The following is a 21143-nucleotide window of genomic DNA, read 5'->3' on the forward strand; positions in this document are numbered from 1 at the left end:
GACTGGAGTCCTGGAGGAGATGAGGTACTGTGGACTGGAGTCCTGGAGGAGATGAGGTACTGTGGACTGGAGTCCTGGAGGAGACGAGGTACTGTGGAGCTAAAGATCAGAGCTGCTACTCCCTCGAGACTGTGAGAAAGTGAACCAGGTAGGAAAGAGAGTGAGAACGAGCGCACACACAGAAGGGAGGAGTGAGGAAGGTGTGAGGCAGATGAGGTAACAACGTTATCTGAAGTGGCTGAATAGTGAACACAAGCCTGATGGAAAATAACTACACCTGTTGGTCAATCACTAGTTCCAGTGTAATTGCATCATCACTGTGTGACGACGAATCCCAGTATAATAGGAAACAGTCAATTCCACTCACACCAGGGGTGTTTCCAAAATGACAACGAACCCTGGTCAAATGCAGTGCACTCCTGTACCTAGGGAACAGGGTGTCATTTGGGACGCAGGCCTGAAGACACTGATTCCCATCAATAGACCAGAGACCTCTGACTTACTAAAGGGTTTTAAAGTGAAGAGGTGGGAATATGCTGTGTTTGTGTGTGTGTGTGTGTGTGTGTGTGTGTGTGTGTGTGTGTGTGTTAGTGTGTGTGTGTGTGTGTTTTGAGGGGAAATAGTTCTCGATAAACAACGTTGTGGTTGGAAAATACGTTTGTTAGTGAGAAGACAGAAAACCTAGTAGCCAGCAGAGAGTATTAACCATGCATGAGCAGCCTATTATCACAATGACTCATCTTCAGTTAGACTATTAGAACATAATGCAGACCAGATAGTCATTACTTAACTAACATTGGTCCATTGGTGTTTGGAAAAAAGGTCATTAGAACACCTAACACAGGCCTTTTTTCAGATGAATACATTTTAGAAAGAAATATTAAAGTGTGTGTTTCTGGAAACAAGGGCCACTATCGTCTCAAAAGTCAAAGTTATTAACTTTATTAGAACAATTATTGTTAATCAATTAAAGGGGCAATCCGCAGTTAATACATCCATTTTTTGATCTAGAAGAATATAACTTATGACTGCTTCTTGTGCTTAGTTCAACTGTTGTACCCCATCAGAACCCAAAATATAAGCTTGTTTTGCTCCAATGTTTGTAAATGTAAACAAACACCGTATAGCCTCAAAACATGGATAAAGCTATAACGTTGGATGGTCAGTCATTGCATGCATAGCTCTGTCTTTGAGAGCGGTTACATTTCTCCAGCCCCATCCCACAGCTTTTTACAAAAACAGAGGCGGGGTTCAGCTTTTTTATTGTTTCAACTGTGGACTGTGCCTTTAAAAAACCCAACAACCAATCGATACCAACGTCAATACAAATACAGAATGAAAGAAAACATACATTACAATCAGTGTAAAAGGTCTGCTAGAAGTGGCCTTAGCTTGTTACACACTGACACTAGTCAATGTTAAGCTGGTCTTCCAGTAGTCATCTCAGCCACAGACAGACTATTGTCTTTACACTGTGACTTCTCACCACAGATATTTATATTTTCATGAGGAGCACGTTGCTTCACAAGTGTGTGTGTGTGTGTGTTATGGTTGGAAATGAGTCACCATTACTCAGGTACTAAAAGCGTTCTTGATCTACTAGTGGTGTAGAGTAGTGGTGTAGAGTTCTGATGTAGACTAGTGATGTAGTGTAGACTAGCGGTGTAGTGTAGACTAGTGGTGTAGTGTAGACTAGTGGTGTAGTGTAGACTAGTGGTGTAGAGGTGTAGAGTTGTGATGTAGACTAGCGGTGTAGTGTAGACTAGCGGTGTAGTGTAGACTAGCGGTGTAGTGTAGACTAGTGGTGTAGTGTAGACTAGTGGTGTAGAGGTGTAGAGTTGTGATGTAGACTAGCGGTGTAGTGTAGACTAGCGGTGTAGTGTAGACTAGCGGTGTAGTGTAGACTAGTGGTGTAGTGTAGACTAGTGGTGTAGTGTAGACTAGTGGTGTAGTGTAGACTAGTGGTGTAGAGTAGTGGTGTATTGGTATGGATCACTTTGTGGCAGCAGTATCTGTGGGCCGGGGCTAGTTGTGGATGTGGATCACTTTGTGGCAGGTGTCTCATCTTGGTCTGTTCACATGTGTTTGTGGATGTGGATCACTCTCTTGCAGTTGGGGCAGTGGTGTTCTACGTCCTTACAGGAGTCAACACAGAACGGAATCAAACAGCATGGCCAGCACCTAGAGAAGGAGAGCGACAAAGAGACAGAGAGAGAGAGATAAAGACAGAGACAGAGAGGTGGGGTAGAGAGAGAGAGAGAAGGGATTCAGTGTGTGTATCCATCTCTACTGTGAATTCAATGTTGCATGTGGACCAATACCCCCTGCCACGTCTGGATGACATCTTTGCTGTTTATGAGAGAGAGAAAAAAATAATGTTTGCCACGTGTACCAACTTACATAAAGATGCCGAGGACTCCACAGAGGACCCAGGTGCGCAGTCCAGGGGTGTGTGTGGTCTCTGTCAGAACCGGGACCTGACAGTGGGGACACGTCATCTGGCCGGGTACGTCTCTAGGCAGCAGCTGCTGCATCACCACCACCTGGGTTACTGCAGAGGGAGGAGAATACTGGTTAGAACCAGATAGAACAGGACAGAACCACCACCTGGGTTACTGCAGAGGGAAGAGAATACTGGTTAGAACAGGACAGAACCACCACCTGGGTTACTGCAGAAGGAAGAGAATACTGGTTAAAACCAGATAAAACTGGATAGAACTTCATAGAATTGGATAGAACTGGACAAGACTAGAAAGAATCACCACCACCCAGGTTACTGTAGGGAGAGGGAAATACTGGTCAGAACCAGATAGAATTGGATAGTCTGGATAGAACTGGACAGAACCGGACAATACACAATATAACAGAACAGAACTGGATACAACCAATTAGGCCCCCCCAAAATTGTGTTCTTTGTTCTATATTTCACCCCCCCACAGAGGGTAGAGGATTAGAAGGGTTGCTAAGGATGGGTGTTGCTATGGCCAGGACGTCCAGCCAATACCTTGTGTGTGTACAACTTGGTTCTCTTTTCACGGGGTAGGAGTAGGGGTACCCGATTGAGGTAGTTTTGGTCACACAGTTAGGAGTTTTCTTCAGTGTGTGTGTGACTCACCACTGGGGGCGTTTGTAGGTTGTGCCATGCCCGTGCCGTATTGGGGAGGTGGTGGGTACATGCCGGGTTGGGGAGGTGGTGGGTACATGCCGGGTTGGGGACCTGATAAATAAGGGATAAATAAATACATCAATACACTGTGTCATTTATCACAAACCCAGGGATACAGAGTGGTTGGCCAGCATTATGGGAACACAAACCCAGGGATACAGAGTGGTTGGCCAGCGTTATGGGAACACAAACCCAGAGATACAGAGTGGTTGGTCAGCATTATGGGAACACAAACCCAGGGATACAGAGTGGTTGGCCAGCATTATAGGAACACAAACCCAGGGATACAGAGTGGTTGGCCAGCATTATGGGACCACAAACCCAGAGATACAGAGTGGTTGGTCAGCATTATGGGAACACAAACCCAGGGATACAGAGTGGTTGGCCAGCATTACAGGAACACAAACCCAGGGATACAGAGTGGTTGGCCAGCATTATGGGACCACAATCCCAGGGATACAGAGTGGTTGGCTGGCATTATGCGAACACAAACCCAGGGATACAGAGTGGTTGGCCAGCCCTTAACAATGATGTTCATGACATCTATGGCTATCATAACAGACACTTCCAAAACGCTTAATGAAAACACTTTGAAGGGAGTTGCTGTCCAGGAACATTTTTAATATACATAATACATAAAGAATAAGGTCTGGTTTCTTGAACACAGATGAAACCTAGTCCTGGTCTGAAAAGCTCTTCAAAGGGTTCTCCTATGGGGACAGTCGTAGGACCCTTTCAAGTTCTAGACATCACCTTATTTTCTAGGAGTGTAAGCTTAAACTGTCCCTAAGAGTATCAGTGTAGATCTGATCTCTTACCTCCCTGGAAGCCAGGCTGAGGGGGGTAGGCTGTTCCCCCGCCACTTCCCTGGTAGCCAGGCTGAGGGGGGTAGGCTGTTCCCCCTCCACTTCCCTGGTAGCCCGCTGGGAGGCCGGGGTAGGGGGGAGCAGACACGTCCTGCGGGGGTCCATACTGGCTCTTCTCCATACTGTCTGGGGTGAAGAGAGAGAGAGAGAGGAAGACAGTGAGCACCTTATGAAAATATCACATTGAGAAAACATATGTCTCTGCCCCCACCTTCTCTCCCCCCTGTCTTCACACACACACACACACACACACACACACACACACACACACACACACACACACACACACACACACACACACACACACACACACACACACACACACACACACTTCTTGTTCAAGCTGTTGCTTATAACAATGACACACACCCATGTATTCAACCGGGCAGGTTTGGTGACATTTCATGGGACAAAGACTTGGCCTGTAGACTCTGAGTAGTACAAGCCAAAAACAACACCACCACTAATGAATGCCACACACCCACTAAATCTATCAGAATAACTCTAACCCTGGTCTATGTTACTGGTGAATGATCAACAGTTAGAGTCAGTTAGAAAACGTTTAAGTGTCAATCCACAATGACACATCAATTGACAATACAAAATACAGAGGCAGCCCTTTCCTGCAGTCAATGTCCAGAAGTGCCCTCTGTGACCTCATGGCCCTTTCCTGCAGTCAATGTCCAGAAGCGCCCTCTGTGACCTCATGGCCCTTTCCTGCAGTCAATGTCCAGAAGTGCCCTCTGTGACCTCATGGCCCTTTCCTGCAGTCAATGTCCAGAAGCGCCCTCTGTGACCTCATGGCCCTTTCCTGCAGTCAATGTCCAGAAGTGCCCTCTGTGACCTCATGGCCCTTTCCTGCAGTCAATGTTCAGAAGTGCCCTCTGTGACCTCATGGGTGGAATGTTATTCATGACGAAAATCCAGTGTTTCTATGTCAAACTGTTTTGTTATATTTCAGTCTTCTGTGATGTATATAAAGTGTAATATTGGGATGCAAACTCAAAACTGAATACATTTCAACTCTATACCTGACATGGTACAGGTGTCTTCTTTTTTTAAGACCATAACCATGTGTGTGAGGTGTATACTTTGGTTTCAAAGTAGATTTGTTAAAGACTACCAAAAATCACTCACTGCAGTAAAAGGTTCCAAGCCATATTATGGACCCCTCAGATAGTTTTTAGACACTAGTCAGTCATAGGCAAACACAGTGCAGTATGTCATCTGGAATCAGCTATATACACAGTACAGTATGTAATGTGGAATCAGCTATAATACACAGTGCAGTATGTCATCTGTAATCAGCTATAATACACAGTGCAGTATGTCATGTGGAATCAGCTGTAATACACAGTGCAGTATGTCATGTGGAATCAGCTATAATACACAGTGCAGTATGTCATCTGGAATCAGCTATAATACACAGTACAGTATGTCATGTGGAATCAGCTATAATACACAGTACAGTATGTCATGTGGAATCAGCTGTAATACACAGTGCAGTATGTCATGTGGAATCAGCTGTATTACACAGTGCAGTATGTCATCTGGAATCAGCTATAATACACAGTACAGTATGTCATCTGGAATCAGCTATAATACACAGTGCAGTATGTCATGTGGAATCAGCTATAATACACAGTACAGTATGTCATGTGGAATCAGCTATAATACACAGTACAGTATGTCATGTGGAATCAGCTATAATACACAGTACAGCATGTCATCTGGAATCAGCTATAATACACAGTACAGTATGTCATCTGGAATCAGCTATAATACACAGTGCAGTATGTCATCTGGAATCAGCTATAATACACAGTGCAGTATGTCATCTGGAATCAGCTATAATACACAGTGCAGTATGTCATGTGGAATCAGCTATAATACACAGTGCAGTATGTCATGTGGAATCAGCTATAATACACAGTGCAGTATGTCATGTGGAATCAGCTATATTACACAGTGCAGTATGTCATGTGGAATCAGCTATAATACACAGTACAGTATGTCATGTGGAATCAGCTGTAATACATAGTATAGTATGTCATCTGGAATCAGCTATAATACATAGTATAGTATGTCATCTGTAATCAGCTATAATACACAGTACAGTATGTAATCTGTAATCAGCTATAATACACAGTGCAGTATGTCATCTGTAATCAGCTATAATACACAGTACAGTATGTCATGTGGAATCAGCTATAATACACAGTGCAGTATGTCATCTGGAATCAGCTATAATACACAGTGCAGTATGTCATGTGGAATCAGCTATAATACACAGTGCAGTATGTCATCTGGAATCAGCTATAATACACAGTGCAGTATGTCATCTGGAATCAGCTATAATACACAGTGCAGTATGTCATCTGGAATCAGCTATAATACACAGTACAGTATGTCATCTGGAATCAGCTGTAATACATCACATGATCTAAACATAATTGAACTATGTGGTCTCCATTAGGAAACAGGTCTTCTGATCCCAATGGGACTTCCTGGTTCAATTAAGGTTCAATAAATAAATACAAATTCTAACTTCATGATTCAGTCTAACCTCAGGCTCATCAATAACCTTTACTTACAGTAACCAGGTCAGTCGTTAAAAACAAAGTATTATAAGGAAATGCATAGATTATACTACTGCGCTATACATACAGTGCATTCAGAAAGTATTCAGACCCCTTGACTTTTTCTACATTTATTTAAGTTACAGCCTTATTTTAAAATGGATTAAATAAATTTAAATCCTCCAAAATCTACACACAATACAACATAATGACATCACAATACCCCATAATGACAAAGCAAAAACAGGTTCGTAAAAATGTTTGCAAATGTTAAAAAACAAAAAAACAGAAATACCTCATTTACATAAGTATTCAGAGCCTTTGCTATGAAATGTACTCTAAATTGAGCTCAGGTGCATCCTGTTTCCATTGATCATCCTTGAGATGTTTCTACAACTTGATTGGAGTCCACCTGTGGTAAATTCAATTGATTGGACATGATTTGGAAAGGCACACACCTGTCTAAATAAGGTTTCACAGTTGACAGTGCATGTCAGAGCAAAAACCAAGCCATGAGGTCGAAGGAATTGTCCGTAGAGCTCCGAGACAGGATTGTGTCGAGGCACAGATCTGGGGAAGGGTACCAAAAGAATGTGCAGCATTGAAGGTCACCAAGAACACAGTGGCCTCCATCATTCTTAAATGAAAGAAGATTGGAACCACCAAGACTCTACCTAGAGCTGGCCACCCGGCCAAACTGAGCAATCGGGGGAGAAGGACCATGGTCAGGGAGGTGACTGATGGTCACTCTGACAGAGCTCTAGTCCCAAAGCGCAGCAGTCCCTTCCAGCTGCAGTCAGAGCAGGAGATGTTCACCCCTCCACGTCCAGACTGCAAATGAATCACGCATGCGGGAAGCCGCCGCTGGCTGATCCCGTCCTGGCTTACATTCAGGGCAGGATGTACATGTAAAATGTTCTTTGTCTAAAATAAATCACTGCACAAAAATAAAATAAAAAAACAAAAATATATATATATATATATTTTTAAATAACTCCGCCAGAGTGTCTCTTTTGGGTCACTTTTGCTGGTCCCAAGCCCGGATAAAGGAGGAGGGTTGAAATTGTGACATTAAAAAAAACAAGAATCGACAGAAGAAAGTTCATTTGTAGTTCTAAACATATTTAGGGTGTTTTTTACTCACTTTTTGTCCCTCCCACGACATTATTCCTCTCTCCTACGGCGTCCATCACAATTACATGCACAAGGCCAATTATGCAAATTAGGTGATGGCGTCATTTAGCGACTTTTAGGACAGCCAATAGCTACTTTCCTTACTGAGGATTTGGCAACACTGTTTGAACTTACTGTCTTTACAGAATCAGCGGTCGTGAGTAGATGAGCTTGTTCTGAGATCAAAGCGAGAGCTGCATGTAGCCACATCTGTTCATATCCTCTGCTAGTTAGTGAGTTATTAGCCCAGTTATAGATACGTTTGAGTCAGCAATGGGGGAGTGGTTGCTTCCTACAAGAGCACAACACGTGTGCATTTCTAGACATCTTTGAAAAGGGAGTCAGTTAACTTCTTATGGCTGCAGGAGTAGCTTGGATGAAAGGTGCCCATTTCAAATGGCCTGAGTCAGTTAAAGAGCGTTTTTGTCTTAAAGGGGCAGTGTTGTATTTTGTTGTATTTGTCAGATTTTCTGTAATAATGGTATGGGAATAAAATGGTTTCTTGCATCAAATGACTCAACAACATTTTCAGTCACCTCCTTGTCTGAAGGACAAGTGGATAAACAGGTTAATGTTAAGCCCTGAATGTTTTTTTCAAACGTCTCATAGAATGTACGCCTATATTGAACACCACACATTGGCTGCTACTGTTGTCTGAATGAGAGAACAGCTATTTCCATGTTAAAATGTTATGGGATGCATTTTCTCCATTGTTTTTGATGGTAGACCAAACTGGTAGGTCTACATTATGACCAAATAGTAGTCTACTTGATCACTGTTAAAACCAGGGGAGCAACTTTGGTTTTATAAGTGGGGGGACATAATTGTATTATTTTTATCCACTCGGATAAACACTCCAAACAACCTACCTGACCGCTCGGAGGCGTCCGCATGGTCCTAAAGCACACCGCAGTACCGTAGTACACTACCGTATGGGCCCTGGTCAACAGTAGTACGCTACCGTATGGGCCCTGGTCAACAGTGGTACACTACCGTATGGGCCCTGGTCAACAGTAGTATTCTACCGTATGGGCCCTGGTCAACAGTAGTACACTACCCTATGGGCCCTGGTCAACAGTGGGTTAATTAGAATTAAAGACACCCAATTCCGGAAGTGTTTTGAATTTTAAATACAAAATGTTACAACTTTTTAAATAAATAGCTTCTCTTCCATTTATTGAGAAGTCATTGAATATAGATTGTTTCAGATTATCTCCTGAACTGACTGACCTCAATTCGAATTGACCCCAAACCTGACCTTTACTATACCCATTTACCATGGGCAGGAACCATATCTGATGTGTGAAGTACTGTTTTCCCCTCTGTCTGTGTGTACACATCTAACAGCGCTGGCTGTGTACACATCTAACAGCGCTGTCAAACATTAGGCACCAAGACAGAGTTAGAAGAAGGTAGGGTGACTGGTGCTGTTTTCTTTAAACCAATTTAAAAAACACCCCTCTTCTAACAAGTCTTTTCCTTCTCACATAGCAACACACACAAAACAAACACAGATATTCCTAGTCCTACACACAACTCTTTCATATTTTATTATATTCTGCAAAGAACCACTCTGAAACCCCCCAACACTGCCCCTTACCTTTTTGGAGTCCTGGAGGAAACGAGGTACTGTGAACTGGAGCCCTGGAGGAGACGAGGTACTGTGAACAGGAGCCCTGGAGGAGACGAGGTACTGTGGACTGGAGTCCTGGAGGAGACGAGGTACTGTGGACTGGAGTCCTGGAGGAGACGAGGTACTGTGGACTGTGTGGAGCTAAAGATCAGAGCTACTCCCTCGAGACCGTGAGAAAGTGAACCAGGTAGGAAAGAGAGCGAGAACGAGCGCATACACAGTGGGGAGGTGTGAGCCAGATGAGGTAAAAACATATTCCACCAGAGGGCATTTCCCAAATGACATTGAGCCCTGGTCAAAATAAGTGCACTACCGTATCTGGGGAACAGGGTGTCATTTGGGACGCAGCCCTGAAGACAGTGATTCCCATCAATAGACCAGAGACCTCAGACTCACTAAAGGGTTCAAATTAAGTAGTGGAGGGGTGTGAATATGGTGTGTGTGTGTGTGTGTCTGTGTGTGTGAGAGAGAGAGAGAGATGAGGGAAAGAAGGGGGAGCTTAACACAGAAATAGTGGCTGTGGTGAGTCACAGTGTTAAACGTTAATGTGTTATTGTTCTCGATTAACAACATTGCTGTGGATGGAAAATATGCTTGTTGGTGAGATGAGTCATCTTCAGTTATATTAGAACATAATGCAGACTAGATATAACTTAACTAACATTGGTCCATTGGTGTTTGGAAAAAGGGTAATTAGAACACCTAACACAGGCCAATTTTCATGTGAATACATTTTAGAAAAGTGTGTGTGTTCATCCATCCACCATTTGTTGTTACCTGAGAATGTATACTGAACAAAAATATAAACGTAACATGCAACAATTTCAACAGTTTTACTGAGTTACAGTAAATCAGTCAATTTAAATAAATTCATTAGGCTCTAATCTATGGATTTCATATGACTGGCCAGGGGCGCAGCCATACGTGGTCCTGGAAGAGCATAGGCCCACCCACTTGGGAGCCAGGCCCAACCAATCAGAATGATTTGTTTCCCCACAAAAGGGCTTTATTACAGACAGAAATAGTCCTCAGTTTCATCAGCTGTCTGGGTGGCTGGTCTCAGACGATCCCGCAGGTGAAGAACCCGGATGTGGAGGTCCTGGACTGGCGTGGTTATTCAACATTCTGCCATATTCTCTAAAACAACGTTGGAGGTGGCTTATGGTAGAGAAATGAACATTACATTCTCTGGCAACAGCTCTGGTGAACATTCCTGCAGTCAGTGTGCCAATTGCATGCTCCCTCAAGACATCTTTGGCATTGCACACTTTTAGAGTGGCCTCCCGCTCACATACACTTGTATCCCTCCTCCGGCTTGGCTACCGCGGGGTACCGTTCAGAGGAATGGCATCCCGGAGGAAAGGCACTTCAAGCCTTTCTCTACCCTTCACCAGGTGGTTACAGACCGAAACAACGCAGAGAGGATTCACCATGAGTCCAAAACACTGGATACGGAGACCGAGGCTGGGGCTCTGCACACCCAAGCTGAGGGGACGCGGCACCTGGGCGAGAGACTGCAGAATATCCACTTTTGGAAGTCAGAGCTGCAGCGGCACATGGAACAGCTGGTGGCAGAGACAGACCTCCTCCTGGGGCAGAAGAGGAGGCTGTTGAAGGCGCTGGACGCCACCGAGATCCCGTTCGCCATCGCCACGGATAACCTAACCTGTCGGTAACAGTGACCGCGTAGAAGAGGAGCTGCTGATGATACAAATAAAACAAATGTTTTGTCTTTGCTCTAGTTCACCTAAATACTTGTATCATTACTAAATGTTGCCTCGACGTTATTTCACTAGAAACCAATCTGAAAATAACGTGATGGTTGTGTTTGTGGGCCACAGGAAGTTGAGCTGATCAGGAGCATCCAGGCTCTGTTGAAGAGAACGCTGAGTCAGGCTGTCAATCAAATCAAGTGAGTGTCACAATTAAACAATAAGGGTTTTTATTTATCAAAACTTGGATGATACAAATTATGACAAGGAAATAAACCAAAGTGCTTTAAAATATACCAAGGGCTAAATTACTTGAAAAACGGACTGTCCTATAAAGTATTAACTTAAAAATAACTAAGCTATAACGTGCAGCAACAGAACGTACATAAACCAAAAATCAACTCACTGATGGGACGTTCCACGGAGACTATAAGGGGAGCTCCAAGGCAAGTCTGCTAACCATCAAGTTTTACATTTCTACAATAATGATAACGTTAAATACAAGCATTATTTTAACAATAACATTACACAATATAAATGTACTACTGTACTTCGCTGTTTTAAACTCGTCAAAGGGAAAAAATTATTCCCCTGGGATGAACAGAGGGTGGGCATTTCCCAACGCCCTTCCGGAACCGTATTTTAACCCTGGGATTCAGGTCGGACCTCCTTTATCAGAACACCGCGGCATCCATCACTGCTGAGGAATAGACGTAAACAAGACATTACTTTGAACTGTGACTATTTACTTGAGAATGATAATGGTTAAATTATACCAATGACTGTTACCACGTAAACTATGAAGCGTTCACGCAACATAGAAAACAATGATAGCAAATGTCAAACTGTATTTCTGCAATACAGTTAAGTTACGATATAAACAAAAGCTGTGTGTCGCATCGTCATTTATATTATGTGTACAGTGCAAAGTGAGTGATAACGTGCATAAAATTAAAATAATATTTGTTATGGCCTGTACACTACGGCGTGGCTCGCTTGTGGGCATGCTGGCAGCAGCAGTTCGGTTGTGCAACAATAATTCAACATATTAAGTTTGTATGACGATCTGGTTATTAAATGGGTAAATAGTTTACAGACAGTTAAATAGTAGTGTGCTCTAAACCGCTCTGGTGACGAACGTTGTCGCCCTGTTTCCAATCGTCCACATTGCTGCTGGGAGAAGCTATTCAAGTAAGTATATACAATTTGTGAAAAAGACTATACCCGTGTTCGAATACCCATAACATACTGTATACTACATATTAAATGAGTGTATATACTATTCGTTAATTTTAGGAAACTGTAAACGAACGGTATCCTTCCAATTCGGAAGTTGATGCTGTTACTATGCAGCTTCTTGCTAGCTTGTTAGTAAAACAAATGACAAGACATTTTACAACTTCATTAAAACAATGTCCATTATGAAAGCTCAACGACTATACCGCTAAGCTAAGAATTACGTGAATAATTAAGTCAATAGGTTGCGTATGTAAATTCACTCTACTCCGATTTCAGAGCAGTCTCGTCTGTGTGCCACAGCGAAGAATAACTGACGAATCTACGAACGCCTAACACCCATACAATATGGCGGGTGAACATCAGTAAACATCGACAGAAAGGCGTAATTAAATTGTTGCCAGCAGCACAGTTCGCCACCAACGCCCTGGACAACATGAAAACAACCTAACCAGTTCTGCTAGGGCGAGTAAAATTAAGTAACGTTACCGAGCCAGTTAGCTCGACTGCCATTGTGAGCGTCCAGTGTGCGTTCTGAACGCTTCAAGATCTAAACGCAATTTACGAACACAGTTGGGTAGATAGCATATAAGTTGGTTAATATACTGGCAAGTTCGATGTATTAGTAGCCAACTAACGGGTAACTTAACTAGCTAACGTAACGGCACATAGTGCTATATTGATATGCTATGCGGTTCGTAAGGATAGCGTAGGGCTTACGTGCGGTTGAATGTGGGCCGAGATATCCAGAGGCACCACCGTTTGTCAGATTTGTAATTAAGATAAACTTGAATGGTGTGGTTGATACACGAGCAGTGTCTGCACTGGCCAAGTGGCAGAATTCCTACAGCATCCGTGTAGTCCTGCAGGAGCTCAGACGACTCATGGTGTGCAAGGAGAACATGACGCTCCCTCAGCCACCAGAGGGCCAGATCTACACCAACTGAGCCCACGCTACTACTCTCCTTTTCCATCTTTTGTTTGCGTTTATCCTTTCATCCCATCCACCACCTCCCTCCTTATTTTCATGAATTCGCCAGCCAACACTCTAGCGCACACACACATAGGGACGTACGTGTGGCCGAACACACGAATGCAGACACCCACAACCATGCAATCACTTCTACATGCGCCATTCCCTGGCCCCTCCCCTTTCCATCACTGGAGCTCTGGTTGGACTAGAGAAGACTTGGTAGGCGGGGTCATCGGTCCAGATCTGATCATTCGAATACTGTACAAGTTACTAATCTTTTTCTATTATTTGTTATAAATGCAGATTGTACAATAATATAAATAATCTTATTGAGTGTAAAAAAAAAAAAAAAGTAAGGATAGCGTAGCTAACAAATCGTCTGGCAACATAATGTGTAACTTATTTGAAAAGTAATTACTTTATTATATTGCTCGACATTTCCTTAACATTTGTCATAATTAGTTAAAGCAATGAATTCGTATCTTTTCTCGTCGGACTTCGCCAGCATATTTTCGCCATTTTCTTCAAATCTGAAAACGTTGAAGCCCATTTTCGAAAGAACTGCATTATGGGCCATAAAAGCACGGAAATGTTGTCCACTGCTTGTATACTTTGTATTTTCGGTAATGAAGTACGAAATGCGGGAACTTTTGGTAAACTAACTATACCCATACTATGAACAATAAGCATACTACAGTCAATTTACTTCACAAATAGTATTGTAATGACTCTGGGTTACAGTATGGTTAGTATAAGTATTTGAACATAGTTTATGTATTATTAGCTAACTAGCTACAGTGCAAGTTAACTCAAATGAGCTGCTAACGTAGCTAGCTATTTAGCCAACTTTACAGACTGTATAGCTAGCTAACTGAATTAAATATCACCAGTTACCTAACTTCATAATGGCTATCTTGATGTAATTGTAAAACAAACTCCAAATGCATTTGTAGGTAGCTAGCTAACAGCCATGGAAGAGAGTGAAAGGAAAGCTGCTCCAACTGTTAAAGAAGGCAGAGTAGGCTATTCTGGTTGGGCAGGTACTGTTGTGTAGTTCCACTCCATAGTAAGAAGTGAGGACGGAGATAATAGTAACATAATATTCAGTGCGGTCTAATTTTAGTATAATGAAGTCTGTTTTCTGTCCTCAGATACAGAGCTGTGAAAACCCTGTCTGCAGATGAAGAGCAATGGTTCCCAGTCCTGTTCCTGGGGTCTCAAAGGGGTGCACATTTTTATTTTTGCCTTAGTGTTACCCAGCTGATTCAAATGATCAAGTCATCATCAAGCTTCAAGTGGTATTTATGTATTCATTTGTGACATCATTGTAAGCCTGCCCCACACACACACACACACACACACACACACACACACACACACACACACACACACACACACACACACACACTATACATTTATTAAACATAAGAATGAGTGTGAGTTTTTCACAACCTGGCTCATGGGAATTGACAGAGCTCTTATAGGACAAGGGCACAAAATAATATAATAAAATTCAATAAATTTGCTATTTATTTAACCATCTTACATATAAAACCTTTTGTTAATCGATAATGGTTAAAAAAAAAAAAAATGTGTTATTGAAATGTGAATCACATTTTTGTTTGGGAATACCTGCTGTAGGTTATATCAGCTGTGTCGGTGAACCCCTCCCGCATCTGAACTGGCTACATAGAGGGTACAGCATGATCAGAGGTGAGAGGTCACTTGGTTGGGTCAACAGGAAGTATTATCAAAGAGATGCTTTACATTGAAATACAGATAGAGATGTAGTAGTCCCAGAGTTTAGAATTTCACATCCTGATTATTATGACTGACAGTGATGGCATGATTAAGCCTTGTTTTTTTTGTTTTTTCTGTCTCTCGTCTGCTGGTATGTTTTGATGTGAGAGAGGATGCCAACCCCCAGTTCCATCATCGCCACCTCACCCGCTGTTAAGATAACCTTCAGGCCAACTTGGGGCCCAAGGCTGGTTAGGAGACACGTATGTAATTAAGTGTAGTAGCACTGTAATCTTTCCCTGCTCCTCTGTTCTTACCTCTTTCCCTTTGTCTTTTACACTCACACCTCTCTCCCCACATTTCTTCCTCTGTTATTATAATTTGTACCAGCTATGCATTGAAGTACAGATTGTACTAATATTTTAAAATAATATTAGAATTATAATATTTATAACACTTGGATAATGAACTTCTTTCAATAAAACGTTTCACATTCTCTACTGTTTGAATGAAGTCTCTCATTTGATGAAATACCACACCACACCTGTCCTCAGTTCAGTGAAGGAAATTAGATAGATGAACCTATTTACATGATGCAAAGGAAGTGTGAACATTATATATGAATTACAAATCAGCCTTTTAACTAGTTTAATCATGTTTCTAGTCTATTGCATTGTTAATGTGTAACCAATCATTGATGTCCCAATACCAGGATTGGTAAACACTGTTGAAGTGTATAATTGTAATACATACATGCAGACACAGCATCATTCAAAGAATGCCGTTTGATATGACTGGAAAATAATGTCTCAGACATTCATACCTGAACCGCAGCTTTATTTGCCAAGGTAGAGTACATGATCAGTGAATATATTCAATGTACAGGCTACAATGTGGGGATACCATGCTTGGTAATAACTTGCATCCTTGGCACAAAGTTATATTATATTCTACTCAATCCATAGGCTTCATTGATGCCAGTCAGACTGTTTTGAAGTTGATACAACCGGCTATGATAGCTGAGGTTCATAGCTAGGTTCTAAACTAATATGTATACCAAACGTTTGGGTCCATACACAGATCGGCTACACATCATAGGCATACAGGTATTTTTATCCTCCACTACACAATAAACAAGAAAATAGTTTGCTAGTTACGTTATCAACAAGGCAAGCTTACAAAATTGTACATTCAATTTGCAGTAAATGCTTTACCTAGCTAGATTATTTAGATCCACTGTTTCACAAGACGACAGCCTGGTTTGCTGGTTGTTTCAGGAGTCCCTAAAACAAACAACACGAATTACAATTTCATACTCATGTCACAACACCCATAAAGCTAGCCAGCTGGCTACTGTTAGCTAGTCCGCTAGTTTGCTAAATCGCGATTTTCGCAAATTAACTTTATGACAAAAAAATATGCATAATCGTTTGTCTCTACTTTAACTAACATATTCCTGACGACTGTAATTTTTTTTGCATGATCCGTTATGACGTTATAATCCCTTACATTTGCTTCCATCCTAGTATTTCTGTCAGGCATCTTTGCAGCAGCTGAGCCGGGTTGCAGCCTATTCATTAGGTACCAAACACAGGAAAATGGACTACCTGAGGTTGTCCAATAAGAAACGCTCGTTTTCGTTTTCCAGTGGAAATTGTTTGCCTACGTTTTGCTCATGTATGCACTAATGAATAATGATCCTGCTATGGTAACAATGTCCTTTTTTTTGTCCTATGGCGCCCCCTACTGTCTGTAATACGTAGCTACTCACCCACAAAGCATGCAAAGGAAAAACCAAGGAGGCCGAGATGCAAAACGTGCCAGTGAAAAGTGCTAACAGGTGATAAACAGCACTGATGTTTAGGCATAGAAGCCCAAACGTATTCTCCTTTTTTATTCATCACATTTGATCACTTTGCATCAAGGCTGACGCACAGTACCACCCCAACTCAGACAACCTACAGGACCAGTGAGTATCTGTATTATACACACAGTACCACCCCAACTCAGACAACCTACAGGACCAGTGAGTAGCTGTATAATACATACAGTACCACCCCAACTCAGACACCCTACAGGACCAGTGAGTAGCTATATAATACACACAGTACCACCCCAACTCAGATAACCTACAGGACCAGTGAGTAGCTATATAATACACACAGTACCACCCCAACTCAGACACCCTACAGGACCAGTGAGTAGCTGTATAATACACACAGTACCACCCCAACTCAGACAACCTACAGGACCAGTGAGTAGCTGTATAATACACACAGTACCACCCCAACTCAGACACCCTACAGGACCAGTGAGTAGCTGTATAATACACACAGTACCACCCCAACTCAGACACCCTACAGGACCAGTGAGTAGCTGTATAATACACACAGTACCACCCCAACTCAGACAACCTACAGGACCAGTGAGTAGCTGTATAATACACACAGTACCACCCCAACTCAGACACCCTACAGGACCAGTGAGTAGCTGTATAATACACACAGTACCAGCCCAACTCAGACAACCTACAGGACCAGTGAGTATCTGTATTATACACACAGTACCACCCCAACTCAGACAACCTACAGGACCAGTGAGTAGCTGTATTATACACACAGTACCCCCCCAACTCAGACAACCTACAGGACCAGTGAGTAGCTGTATAATACACACAGTACCACCCCAACTCAGACAACCTACAGGACCAGTGAGTAGCTGTATTATACACACAGTACCACCCCAACTCAGATAACCTACAGGACCAGTGAGTAGCTGTATTATACACACAGTACCACCCCAACTCAGACAACCTACAGTACCAGTGAGTAGCTGTATTATACACACAGTACCACCCCAACTCAGATAACCTACAGGACCAGTGAGTAGCTGTATTATACACACAGTACCACCCCAACTCAGACAACCTACAGGACCAGTGAGTAGCTGTATTATACACACAGTACCACCCCAACTCAGACAACCTACAGGACCAGTGAGTAGCTGTATAATATACACAGTACCACCCCAACTCAGACAACCTACAGGACCAGTGAGTATCTGTATAATACACACAGTACCACCCCAACTCAGACACCCTACAGGACCAGTGAGTAGCTGTATAATACACACAGTACCACCCCAACTCAGACACCCTACAGGACCTGTGAGTAGCTGTATAATACACACAGTACCACCCCAACTCAGACACCCTACAGGACCAGTGAGTAGCTGTATAATACACACAGTACCACCCCAACTCAGACACCCTACAGGACCAGTGAGTAGCTGTATTCTGCCCAACCAAGCAAAAAGTCAGTAACTGCTCATTTGGTCAAAAATGTGTTAATGTAATTTTTGCTACATTAAATACATGCTTAATCATGTGGACAAGTATCCTGCCTCTATTCTATTGTGTTCTGGTGAAAATTGGGGTTATGTTATTTTGCTTGGTAGTGCGGTATTATACACACACACGTGCACACACACACGCACGGATGTATGCACGCATGTATTATACACACAAACACAGACACTTTCTTTTTAAATACATATTTTATTGCATGTATGAGTGCATACAATTATTGACAATTAAGTACAAATGTATGCTTTTAAAATGCTTCTTATCTAAACACACACTATATATGCCACAACTGTAACACAATTAATTTGCAATTCTAACAAGCTCCTTGGTATGTGACAATACTTTTATTCAGCTCAGCTTTTTCCTTCAGTTCCTGAAAGTCCTGTTGAAAGTTGTTGAGCTGGGTCTGAGAGCCTTGGACCACGACGGTACCGGTGTGATAAAGATTCACTGTAATAACATCCTTAAAGTGACTGTCATCCACATATGCTTTGACCTGTATGGCATTGTTGATGTCTCTCTCTTTAGTGTTGGGGTAGGCTTGGCACAGGGCACTACGCCAGGCTGTGGGGTGCGCCGTGTAGAAAACATAGTTGGTTTTGACTCTGTTCCTCAGTGCTTTTTTGTAATCCACTATCAGAGTCTCAGGATGTTTCCTCAAGACTTCCCCCTTGTGATGTTTCCAAGCCTCAGAATCCATACCTTCAGGGTATGGGTTTTCAATGGCCTGCACCACACCTAGATGGATGCTGCCTCTAGGCTTTACTCCAGCGCCCTTACGTTTTAATCCTTCAGTGACCGTGACAGTCCTCGTCCTGTTCTTCCAAAACCCTGGAACATTTCAAATAACGTTGTGAACTTGAAGGTTAAAAAAGATAGTAGGCTTATCTTCATATCTCACGTTGTTGTTGTCTATTTAGTCCTGGGCAATCTGGGTAATTTGTCCCTCTGTCCTAATGTTGCCTGTTGAACATCCAAACATGCAGAGATCAGAATGATTAAAAACAGAAGTACTAACTTAGTCTCAATCTTAAGTGCATACAGCTCATTACAAGTGCCAACAACTGGGTGACACATAGCCTAGAGAGGTTAAAAGCACTGGGCCTATAATCTGAAACAATCTGCCGTTCTTCCCTTGAGCAAGGCAGTTAACCCCCAACAACAACTGCTCCCCAGGCGCCGTGGACGTCGATTAAGGAGGCGTTGGGTTGAATGCAGTTGAATGTATTCAGTTGTATCGCCTTTCCCCTTTCCCAACCAAGGTTTATTATTATTACTTTCGTCCGCTACAGAAACTAAAACTAAACATGAAAACTAACCAAGACATCATTATCTTACCAGGAATATGATGATTAAAATCGTCAAAAACCGCTGCGACTGGCAGCATGTGATTCCAACAGACGAGGAGTCCTGGAGGAGACGAGGTACTGTGGACTGTGTGGAGCTAAAGATCAGAGCTGCTACTCCCTCGAGACCGTGAGAAAGTGAACCAGGTATGAAAGAGAACGAGAGCATACACAGAGGGGAGGAATGAGGAAGGTGTGAGGCAGATGAGATAACAACGTTATCTTAAGTGGCTGAATAGTGAACACAAGCCTGATGGAAAATAACTACACCCGTTGGTCAATCACTAGTTCCAGTGTTAGTGTGTGTGTGTGTGTGGTGTGTGTGTGTGTTGTGTGTGTGTGTGTGTGTGTGTGTGTGTGTGTGTTGTTTGAGGGGAAATAGTTCTCGATAAACAACGTTGTGGTTGGAAAATACGTTTGTTAGTGAGAAGACAGAAAACCTAGTAGCCAGCAGAGAGCATTAACCATGCATGAGCAGCCTATTATCACCATGACTCATCTTCAGTTAGACTATTAGAACATAATGCAGACCAGACAGTCATTTCTTTACTAACATTGGTCCATTGGTGTTTGGAAGAAAGGTCAATAGAACACGTAACACAGGCCTTTTTTCAGGTGAATACATTTTAGAAAGAAATATTTTAAAGTGTATGTGTGTGTTTCTGGAAACAAGGGCCACTATCGTCTCAAAAGTCAAAGTTATTATTAACTTTATTAAAACAATTATTGTTAATCAATTAAAGGGGCAATCCGCAGTTAATACATCCATTTTTTGATCTAGAAGAATATAACTTATGACTGCTTCTTGTGCTTAGTTCAACTGTTGTACCCCATCAGAACCCAAAATATAAGCTTGTTTTGCTCCAATGTTTGTAAATGTAAACAAACACCGTATAGCCTCAAAACATGGATAAAGCTATAACGTTGGATGGTCAGTCATTGCATGCATAGCTCTGTCTTTGAGAGCGGTTACATTTCTCCAGCCCCATCCCGCAGCTTTTTACAAAAACAGAGGCGGGATTCAGCTTTTTTATAGTTTCAACTGTGGACTGTGCCTTTAAAAAACCCAACAACCAATCGATACCAACGTCAATACAAATAGAATCCTACTTTCTGTCTGACATGAAGATTCAAAGAATGGAAGAAAACATACATTACAATCAGTGTAAAAGGTCTGCTAGAAGTGACCTTAGCTTGTTACACACTGACACTAGTCAATGTTAAGCTGATCTTCCAGTAGTCATCTCAGCCACAGACAGACTATTGTCTTTACACTGTGACTTCTCACCACAGATATTTATATTTTCATGAGGAGCACGTTGCTTCACAAGTATGTATGTGTGTGTATGTGTGTG

At 42.3% G+C, this 21143-nt stretch overlaps 1 long non-coding RNA gene across 1 annotated transcript; it reads right to left on the reverse strand.

Moving 5' to 3' along the window:
* Nucleotides 1-11342: 11342 nt before the first annotated feature.
* LOC120032894 lies at nucleotides 11343-13499 on the reverse strand. The gene is made up of 2 exons (XR_005473868.1): nucleotides 13086-13499; nucleotides 11343-11829 (listed from the first exon to the last, which is right to left on the reverse strand). It is a non-coding gene; the product is annotated as an uncharacterized LOC120032894 (long non-coding RNA).
* Between the last annotated feature and the right edge of the window lie 7644 nt (nucleotides 13500-21143).

Source organism: Salvelinus namaycush, chromosome 39, assembly GCF_016432855.1.
Source record: "Salvelinus namaycush isolate Seneca chromosome 39, SaNama_1.0, whole genome shotgun sequence".
NCBI lineage: Eukaryota > Metazoa > Chordata > Actinopteri > Salmoniformes > Salmonidae > Salvelinus > Salvelinus namaycush.